The following is an 11,001-nucleotide window of genomic DNA, read 5'->3' as shown; positions in this document are numbered from 1 at the left end:
CCTTATTAACTCATCTGGCAACTCTCCTTCCCTCACCAAACACATGTGCAATGCAACAACTCCTGGTATCAGCATGGAGCAGAGCATTAGGTGTCTAGACATCCACCATGTGCATTGCAACTTAAATGGTCTGGCATGGAGCACCCACCAGCCATCCAGATAACAGCACAGTTGTCTGCATAGATGTAGGGTATGTGCATGTTTTGGCAAGAAAATATAACTGTTTTCTTCCTGTATCATCTCAGTGACAGAAGTTGGCAAGAGGGCTTGTGCCTGCACAGATGGCAGTGTTGTGTGATTTTGCAGGGTTTCTGCCATGAGTATGGCATCAGCTGAACCAAAAACATAACTTTTCCAAAGGAACCTGCCTTACTGAAGGTAATGAAGCTCAGATGCTAAATGTTCACATGGCTAGCTCACATCCCCTGAAGTGTGGTTAGAAAATAAACCCTTCAGGAAGAGGGAGATAAAAGGCATTTTAGGGCTGAAGGAGCAGGACTCAGGTTTAGGTGCAAGATCTCCTCCTTTATAAGTTACTTATGTACCAACAGTGGCATTGAGTTGCACAGGCACTGAGTTGGCACAGGGAGCCTCTCAATTGCACATATAAAAATTCAGTCTCGTGGGACTTGATTTAGAACCATCTAGTGCTGATGTGACTATGAAACAGAGAACTAGTGATGCATGGCTCTTCTGGCTATAGGACACACATTCCTGGCAGCTTAATGCTTTTCCAAATTCTGTTTGACCGGTCTGATGAACTCCTGTGTACATTCAGTAAGGGTGTATGTAAGTATGTATGTCCTGGTGATGCATCAACAGTACTCCAAGTACTCCACGAGGTGTTCAGACATAATTTCAAATGCTTGGAGCATCATCTGGCTCCTGACAGGCAATGCTGGGCAAAGAGCTTTGTGGTTTGGTATCCAGCCGCAAAGTCAGTGATGAGGGCAGGAGGGAATACCCTTGTCTTTAAACAGAGCTCATGAGCTGGTGTGGTATTGAACCAAGATCCCAGTCTTTCCAGGACTCTTCCAGAATATCCAAGAATGAAAGGGATAAACTGTTTTCTTTGGGACAAGTAAAAAAGGCAAGGATGTTGTATTTCCTGGAGGAGTAGAAAGCAGAATAACTCTTATTCCAGCCTTCTGGTGATACAACACTCTTACAGATGGTAGCCAATACATGCTTGCCATCACAAAACTGTAATTTTATTTCAGTTGTATTTTGTTAGGCTAAGACTCCTTTTCTGCAAGCATTAGCTCTGCGTGCTGCTTGCAGCAGCCATCGTTTACTCATCTTGCTACACATCCAAGCCCTAGAGCAATTCATGCTATATTTTGTTGTTTATGTTTATGTTGTTTATATGTTATGAATGGAGAGGGGGGTTTTAAACAAGTTTCTGTCTTTGCCCACTGTCTTTGGCAGTAGACAGTACTTCTACTGAGGTGGTCAGCACCCCAAAGCCCACTCTCATTGCAAGTTCTTCATAATGGTCATTTAGGTCTATTACAAAATGAATTATTTATTTGATAGATATAAATTTAAGACTTGAACAGATTTACTTACTACACAGGATAAGAAGGAAACACTACTAGTACAGCACGAGAGGGAGGTACCTGTATTACAGCTAGAGAACAAATAGTATAGATTAGGATTCAGTGCATCTTACCACCCAGTTTGTGATGGGGCATACATAGGACCCTTCCTCTCAATTTCTGGAAAATATCCATGGAGGTGTGTCCAAACTTTGTGGGAGAAGCCCTGCACATTTCCAGGGAGTGTGTAGGAGGCTTCTGTTTCTGTGGAAATTTGCATAGCTTTTATATTGTAAAGCAGTGTCTTTTGGTCTGTGATATTGAATTTTTATCTCTTTCTACATCTGCTCTCCAGATCAAGATGTTTATTCTCAGCTGGGGTCTTAGCCCTCTTGGCACCAGAGATAACCCCCTGCTGGGCATTTGTCCTGATCTGGCTTATCTCATCCATATGCAGCACCTGAGCTGTTGGAGAAGGGGAATGTCCTGCCACAAAGGTGTGTAGTGGGAAGGGAAGGGAAGGGAAGGAAAGGAAAAACTGATACAGACTTTCATGTTCATGACTGTGCATGTGCTATGAGGCATTCCTTAATGGCCACCCATGCACCTTGCTCTCACTGTTTCTCTTCAGGACCAAATGGCACAAGAAGCTGTTACTGTGGGTCATCGAGAATCAGAGCTCAGCTCAAACTAGACATATGGCTTTTGAAAATCTGGAATATGGAAAAAGTGGGAACTAGGACTTGATTTCCTAGCACATGATAAACCTTGCCTTGGGAAGCCAGAAGCAATGTAAGCCTCTGTTTCCTGTTACAGTTTAGTAAATTGCCTGAGTGATACTGTGATTTAAGAAACCACCACCATAACTTTCGCACCAAGGCTTGTCAGAAGTCAATTAAGCAGGATTAATTGCAGTGTGAAAATATCCATGAGGGTGGAGCTGTTATGTCTTTAAGAACAACTGGTGTTGTATGTTTACAATTTTGATTTTAACACTATTTCCCAAAATACTCTGAGTGGTCTCAGAAGTAGTTCTTGGATGAGCTACTATGAGTCAGTCCCAACTCATGAGATGGCAAGCAATTTGTGGGGAAATGTGGGGCTGAATGTTACTGATCCACGGACTAGGCAGAGAAACGTCCTGGGAGGTACAAAACTCTATGGAGAGTGGGGAGAGGCAAGCAGTGCCTGAACATTCACTGTGAGAGGATTGTAGCGACACTCAAGGACACAGGAGGGCAGGAGACTGCTGCTGAGATCAGCTCGTAATTCCCGTGAGCATTCTGGCCTCTCTTAGCAGAGCTGTCCACCTAATAACACACCACGCATAGCTTGTTCAGTGGCTGCCAGGCTGCACACAGACAGAGGAGGAACATTTGCCACGACCAATGGTTTTAGACCCAGCTTAGTTTAGAAAAAATGCTTGCAGCCTACCTTTCAAATGGAAAGAAGTCCTGTTTTTGTCCACTGACTAGTCACAGTGTGCAGAAGAGGTGGGTCCCCTCAGTTCATGAGACTCCTGTCCCTTGACAGACTTGCATAGCAATGTGCATTCTTTACATGTGCCCTCTGTGTAGCTTTTTTCCAGCAATCTTCCTTGGAGTCCTCAACAGGAGACCCTGAGCTGTCAGGGATGTGCACACCACAGACTGAAGACTCCTGGTGCAGAAGAGACCAGAGCTCAGAGGATTAGACAATGTGCTTGCATTGTTAGCCTGTGTAGAAGTCATGTTTTGCTTTCCAGCTTGATTTTCTTGCAGTGGGTCCTTCAGCTGGGTTTATGCAGTTCCTTTACCTTTTATATACTATTTTAACAGCAAAATCTGCAACAATATAAACTTTCAAAAATCACATCCCAGTGTACAGCATTACACCTCTGGGGCTGCAGTAACAGTCAGCAGTGGTCAAAAAATCAAAGGTTAGAAGGAGAAATCCAGCATCCCTCTCCTGTTGACCTTGAATGTACCACCTTTCCCCTTCTCCTGCCAGACTGAGATAGTCACTGCGGGGATCACAATGCATGAATGTTCAGAGCAACCTCTCACTGCTAAATTCATTGGGCTACAAAATCCCATTAGTTTCAGCCCTATAAAAAGTAGACTTTAAAGTATACTAGATATAATAAAATTATAGTGGTACTGTTAAAATGCATCTATAAAAAAATCTCCATCAATCCTCTGCTTTTAGTTCCTGCCTGTAGGGCTGAGTCTCACCTGCCTTTGGTCCACCAAAGCAACAGGGTCTTGTCTTGTTGTGTCTAATAGGGAGAAGAAAGTGTGCATGGGTGGAAAATGCTACTTGACTAGCATTGCCTGTCTGGCTTGCACAGGCACCTATGGTAGACAGATGCACTGGCAGCACAGTGTGAGCCAGTAGAAGAATTGAGACAGTTTTTCCTTGGGGCCATAGTCAATTAAAAAAGGAAACACCTTTGCCTTTGCCATACTCTCATGGTTTTTACAGCAAGACAAAAGATGCTGTGTTAGTCCCTCTCCATTACTGGCTCTGTGTGGCAGTACATTTTTAGTCTTTCAGCAACACTAGGGTAACTTCTTGTCAGTGTCTTGGCATTTTCAGCACATAAACTCATGAAAAATCATCAGTGAAAATAATCTTTCTTAAATTCTTCATATTTTGTGAAAAACACATAAGTTCCTATGACTCAGCCATGGTGGCAAAGTGTTACTAGGACAAGCTATTTTTATCCCCTTTCTTTGTTTTCTAGCATATTCAATTAAGCTCAACAATTTAATTCTGATGATGACGTTGAGTACTTGCGCATCAGTGCTGTGTGCCCCAAGGTGCATGAACAAAGGACTCAGAGATTACACGGACATCACTAAGGTCAGGAAACTTAGCAAAATACTGTTTTTTTTCAGTGCTGGGAGCCAGTCCTGCTGGTGAAATGAAATCATCATAAAGTTTAAAAGAGAAGGATTTTCAGCCTATTTTATATCCTTACGGTCTCAGGGATTTTCTCTCAATAAAACTGTAATCTTTTCTAATTTATACCCTGTTTCCTTCAAGGTTGAGCCAGTAGCTTTGAAACCCAGGGCGAGACTAAAGGTTTCCTTGTACATAATGCTTGTGCACAACCTCAGTCTCATGCTCTATGTGACAAAATTTCCTATTGTTACCCCAAGGTATGATTTCTGCGTCCAGGGCTAGCCAGTGTCATCTCAAGCATTTGAGAATTTTTCTCCAAAAATTAACTCCCAGAAACATCAAAAACATCACACCAAAAATAAGGACTTTGGCTAAGATCCAATGCATAGCAACCATGTTCACATTTTTATAACTAAATTTCTGTTAGGTTTATCTAAGATACTGGTAGGCAAAACAGCCAGACTTGCAGTCTAATTGCAATACTGACATCTCATGGCTAAAAAGAAGAAGTTGCTACTGCTTCTCCTTTTTCTCCTCATACTCCTCCTTCACCTACTTCTCCTTCTTCACCTGAAAATATCCATTTCCGTAAGTACCACTTTGTTGTGAAAGTATATAGAGTATTATACCCAAGTGGTAGGTCACACGTATTTGCACACAGTCACACTTCAGTGCGACTAGAACCTTAATTCACTTAAAAAAAAGCCAGGAATTTAGCTGCTTTCTTCTGAATCAGGATTTCTACAGGTGGTGCAAAAGTGGCACCAGCCAGCCAACTTCATCTGATTTGTTTGAACACCCCTTACACCACAGCATTTCATTGCAGCCTCTGCACAAAACTGTAAGACTGCCAAGAAAGAAATTTCTGGGGAAGCACAGAAGCTGTTGCAGGGCTCTTCAGAGAGAGCACAGAGAAGCCTTAAATGTGTTTTCCACACCTGTGATGTGTTTCCTTTCTGAAAATACCTTGACATATCTTTCCCCTTCCTCTTACTTCAGATCCCAGCAATGAAGGTGAGTGAAGCCCTGGAGGACTTCTACATCATCATGAAGAAAACAGATGGGTCGGACTTTGTAGCCACATCATTCTGCACTATCCAACAAGGCTTGGACCAGATCCTCAAGAATGCCAGTGGCTGCTTTCTCCACCACCAGCAACACCTTCAGCTCTTCCATGAGAAAGCTGAAAACTCAGCCTAAGATCTTGAGCAAGGCTGGTGTGTCTGGTGAGTGCTCTCACAACATGTACTTCTTCCCTGTTGATGAGGAAGAGGCGTGGAGGACAGATGACTGGGAGGTGACAGCCCCATAGCCCTGCTCTCCACAGGGGGAAATACTCAGCCAGTACCTGAACATGCAAACCTTGCAGCAGCAGGCAGGCAGAGAGTTTGATGACATTGAATTGCTCAGAGATTTCCAGAACAGGTCATTTTTTGCCAGAATGGTTGCAGAAAGCAAGAAAACAGTCAGAACACAAACTGTTACAGCCAGATCGCCCATGAGCACAAGCTCTGCCTGCAGTGCGGTCTCTACATGTGCATACAAGGGCCCCGACACAAAGGGAGGCCAAGTCACCCCTCCACCTGGTGGTTTGGCAGCAGGTTAGAGGCATGAGGAATGTCTGGTACAAGGAGCCAAGGGTGGGGATCTGCTCCCTCAGAACAATCATCCCCTAACTAGTGAAGAAACCTGGAGCACTGTGAAAATTTTATTTTGTCTCCTTCACTAAAGGCTTCCAGGAAGTTTTCCCATCTTATCATTGAAGACAGAGCAACTCTGCCCTCTGTCTGCTCTCAGCATCCAGCATCCTAAGAAGTCTCTATGATGATGTGAACAAGCTGAGCTGCTTTCAAACAACAGAAAAAAGTGGAATGACAGGACAGGGCAGAGGAAGGCAGAACATGGTGTGGTCCCATTTTGGGGATGAATACGGCTTTCTTCTGAAAAGCTGGGGAGCAGTGGTCTCCATCATCACTACCAGGTCTTCCAAGAAAAGAACTGATGGAGAGCTTCTTCCTCATTGGAGGCAGCAGCATGTATATGATGGATTTTCCTTCCTAGCAAGCATAGCTAGGAGAAAGGCGACTGAGTTTCGGGGACCAAGAACCACCAAACCTTAAGTGCCTATGGCTTTCAGAGCCACTGTACAAAAATTACTTTCTTGTGAATCATATTTTTTAATGGTTCACAGCTCTGTACACTTGTTCAGTGTATTGTAAATAGTTATTTTTCACTACCTGAACATTTACACTAGATCTATAGGCACTGCTGTAAACTATTACTGGTTTACCAATTAATAAACAAACAGATGAAATTCATTAACAAATTAATAGCAGATAAAAATAGCATCCCCAAAGGACAGATTTTCAGTCAGTCAGGTATAAATGATGAGCAGTTAAATCAAAATCCAGCAGTTTGGGGCTGACCAGGTTTTGAGACATTTTAAAAGGGGCTTATATCAAATTCACACTAAAATGATGTAATTTTTCAAAAATTGTTGATCAGTTTTTAAAATAATTGCCCTGAACTTCTACAGCTATGGCTTGGTCCACTTTCTCTTTAGAGGAAAACCTCATTTCAGCTGAACCTGTGATGAACCTTTAAGTCACAAAGACGACCTGGAAGACTTAGCAGAGCTGGGAGCAAGATTTGATGATGTGCAATCAGCTTCTGTTCTGATGGAAAGGCAAGGCTGGGTTTTTACCTACTGTATCTACTGTGAGAGGATTGGTGAGGTTTACCATACCCACACACAGACATAGATTGCTCTAGTTCCGTATAATACCTCTCCCCTGCCATGTCAGAAAAAAGCAGAACACTACGGCATAATTACTGACCATCATCTGACTACTAATGAGATGAAAATATTTCAACAGATATACTTGCAGCTGGAATCCCTACGTCAACTGGAATCAGTAAGATCATTACTCCTTCACTGGAGTTTTGAAATTTTTTCAATTCCAAATTCAGTCCCTAAATGTAAAAGAATTAAAGACACAATTCCCACCCATTATGTGAATTACCAATATTATGAGATGCAGGAAAGCTAACACTTGTTGGTAAATAATGCATTGTATGTCAAACCAGTAAGAACCCTCGCTGTGATTCAGTTTTGCTTTGTTCTTCAGGAAAATGATCTTGGTTTTGAAAAGCTGTCATATTTATAGGGATCTGCAAGGTGTATTTTGTTACTCGCTGTAAATATTACTTATAGGGGTATTTCTGAAATCAATTTGATTGTCAAAGAGAAGCCTGTAATTTTCACTATACTGTATGCATTAGGAAATCCCATAGGTAGATCTCCTGCCACTTGAAACCAATATTGTATGGAATAGCTGACAGAAAAGAAAAAAACAGATAAGAGTCAGGAAGAGGGAAGGAGACCCAGCATTGGCTTTCACTGCTGTATCAGAAGCAAGAAAGAAACCTACAGTGACATATCTACATGAACCTATAATGGCATATTTATGTGGAATGCACAATGCATACTGAACATACATTACAGAATTGGGAGGCAGTGAATTGCTGTCTGATGGAGATTTATGTCCTCTGAGTGAGTGAAAAGTCCTGTATGAATTCTGTTTGGGTGTGAACTACTGGGAGGAGATGAAGCCTCCTCCAGTTTGTCATTGTGCTTGTCCTGACCATGCATAAAAACATTCACTAGCACAGAATAGGCATTTTCCTGACACATTTTTCTCAACCTCCCTCTCTGGAATTGATTCACTGGTTTGAACAAAACCAGCTTCATTACCTTGAGAGTCAGGCTCTCATCTGGTGTGTGTGAAACTATGGGTCAGCTTAGGTTCCAATCATTATTTTACCATTTATCCCAAGGGAAAGAGCTCCAGTCAGACTGAGCACTGCCTTTGCAAGCATGAATCCAGGCACTTTCCTGTGCCTATGGAGGTCAGGTTCACACTCCAGGCCTGGACAGAGCAGCACACAGACTGTTCCTGTGTGGTAAATTCTTATCTCTGGGGTTTCTGGTTGCTTTGTTAGACGGCACCAGCACAGAGTAAGACTATTTTGAAGTCCGAAGACCTCCCTTGGGAAGTGAGAACTAAAGCCTCACCCGGCTCTAACTCTCATCCTGTATTTAAGGTGACATTTGCACTTCCCAGCATAGAGCTGGAGTGTGAGGCTGGCTCAGAGGAGTAGAGACTAAGAACTCTCCAGAGCTAAAAGGATGGAATAGTGCAAGCACATGTTCCAAGACAGCACTAGCATCTCATTTTGCAGCCCCATGGCCCACAAAAGAAACCTTTTTCCAGTCACCACTCATCTGCTTTACCTTATTTTTCTGACCCTTACAGTTTGATGGCAAAAATAAGTTTCTGGGAGGGCTGCGCCAATTAATTGCTTTTCCCTGGGTCAGAGGCTGAGGCAAAGTGACCACATGTGGGATGCAGGTGGTCTCTGTGGGTTAGAGCAGGGGAGCCTTACATCCCCTTTCCTTAACCTGTCCCCTTAGAGAGCTCTGGACTGAGATGGCTCGATGTGTGCTTTATTGGGTATTGTTGTTGCTTACCTAGTCTTTGCCAAAATCAGGTAGCATCCCTCACTCATATCATCAGGCTTCTGCTCAGACTGGAATCAGCCAGCATTTTGTTTACTCAGCTTGTGAAACTCTTCACAATCTATGTCACTCTTCAATCATGATAGAACTGTTTAAGTGCTACAAAAGTACCCCAACTTCCTCATCAATGAATCTGAGTACTTTAGGGCGATGCTGAGCTAGCTGGTAAGAGTCATGACCTTTCTCTGCTGAACATACTCTGAAAAGTTTCCAAAAAGAAGCATCCACTGACACCAAAGTATCCAGATTAGAGGACTTAATGAGAACATATTGAGAACTGTTTCACCGTGTCACCACCTTTCATAATTCAATGCCTGAAAGAAGCTGGCAGAGTAGAATAGCTGAGGAAAGTAATTTCCTCATGAGTAGTTTAACATAATTTTTCATAATGTCTCACTGAAATAATCAAGCTTTCTCTATTTAATACATAAAACTTCCTCTCTAAAAAACTTGCATTGAAGGAAAGAATATAAAGATCATTTCCCCAGAAAAATATATCATTTGGTTCATTCTGTGAGGAACAAGAACTAGGAAACAGGATGGTGTTGTCCTTGTAAAATGCCTGGGGCAAGCTCTGTGCTTCCAATAAATGCAGAAACTCTCTGGGCAAGCTATTAACCTAAGAGCATGTGAAAACTGCTTCACTAACTAGTTGTCAAAGTTACCATTCACTACAGAAAGCTCTGTATTTTAGCTCTCCAAAAGTGTTTCAGAACACACTGATTACCAGGCTTTCCAGACACAAGGGTATTGCTGGCAGCTGCTATAGAATTTCCCCTGTGTGTTAGCAAAACATAAATCAGGCATATAGCTCTGGACGGTGGACTTTTCCAGTTGGGTGTCAGAATCCCTTCCTCATTCTCCACCTCCTCCAGAGGTGTCTGTGAACACAGACACCCAGCTGCCCTATATTAAGCTTCCCCTTAGGATTCCTGTGTCTTTTTTGTTACTATATGTTCCTCAAAACATGGGAATCAGGTATAGTTTCAGCAGGATTGACTAACTGTCCTTCAAGAAGGCTTGCTATTTGAGCTGATTTGTCAGGAGGAATAATCACTGCTGTAAACTTGACCAATAGGAATCAGCTTTCTCAGCTGCTCTCCTGATTTTGAATGGTGCTTAAGAGGACGCACTGAGATAGTCGCTGCCTGCTCATGGCAGTGGCTGCATACCACACTGTTCTAGGCTCATTCCATTCTTCAGCCCTTGCGCACTTCCCCTACAACAGTGCAGATTCTGTAAGATCCTTGTCGTGAACAGTGCTACCCAACTGTGTCCACAGGACTTGAAAATTACAGCTAGTTTGTCCACTGCTGAAAGCACATTAAGGCAAAAGCTGCATTTATCAATTTTAACTGAGCACATCCACGCAATTAGGAAGATCTAGCCAAGCCACACCAGGGGATGTAATTTCTTTCCAGTACTGCATTTCATGGAGTATTTTGTGTTCTGATATAAAGTCCAATACAACATCAGGTACTATTGATCAGTTTCATGCCAGTGCTTCCAGGAGCTCAGCAGAATGAAAATACTATGGAAAAAGGGAGAGTAAAAGCACATATGGTAGGAAATCACATGCAGGTTTACAGGCCAAGCTTCTTGGGTTAAACTCTAGAGCATTGTCCAGAGCCTAAAGTGATGGGGAAGAAAAAACCTGTCTAATGGAAAGAAAAACAAGCTATGGTTCAGTTCTGTTGGTGCTTCTGTACATCTTTTACCCTTCTACCTCATGTGTTCTTGAGACATTACAACTCTGCTGTCACTTAGAAAATCTGATCTCATTGCATGTTAGCCCAGTCTATGAGCTGCTTCCAACCTATCATGTAGCTCTGACAAATGCTACACCGACCTCTGGTGAGTGGAAAGGCAAACTTCTATTGCAGCAAATGAAATAAAGTAACTTGAGTCATGTGTGTTGAGGTACACAGCTCACCACTATATTACAGGCCTTCGTTTCTACGCGATCAACTTAGTGGTTACTGCCAGAACATTTCCTGG

General features: G+C 42.7%; 1 pseudogene; it reads left to right on the top strand.

Moving 5' to 3' along the window:
- Nucleotides 1-2,979: 2,979 nt before the first annotated feature.
- LOC117010515 lies at nt 2,980-6,236 on the top strand (annotated as a pseudogene).
- The last annotated feature ends 4,765 nt before the right edge of the window (nt 6,237-11,001 follow it).

Source organism: Catharus ustulatus, chromosome Z (genome assembly GCF_009819885.2).
Source record: "Catharus ustulatus isolate bCatUst1 chromosome Z, bCatUst1.pri.v2, whole genome shotgun sequence".
In the NCBI taxonomy this organism is placed as follows: Eukaryota; Metazoa; Chordata; class Aves; order Passeriformes; family Turdidae; genus Catharus; species Catharus ustulatus.
This window is presented reverse-complemented; position numbering and strand designations above follow the sequence as displayed.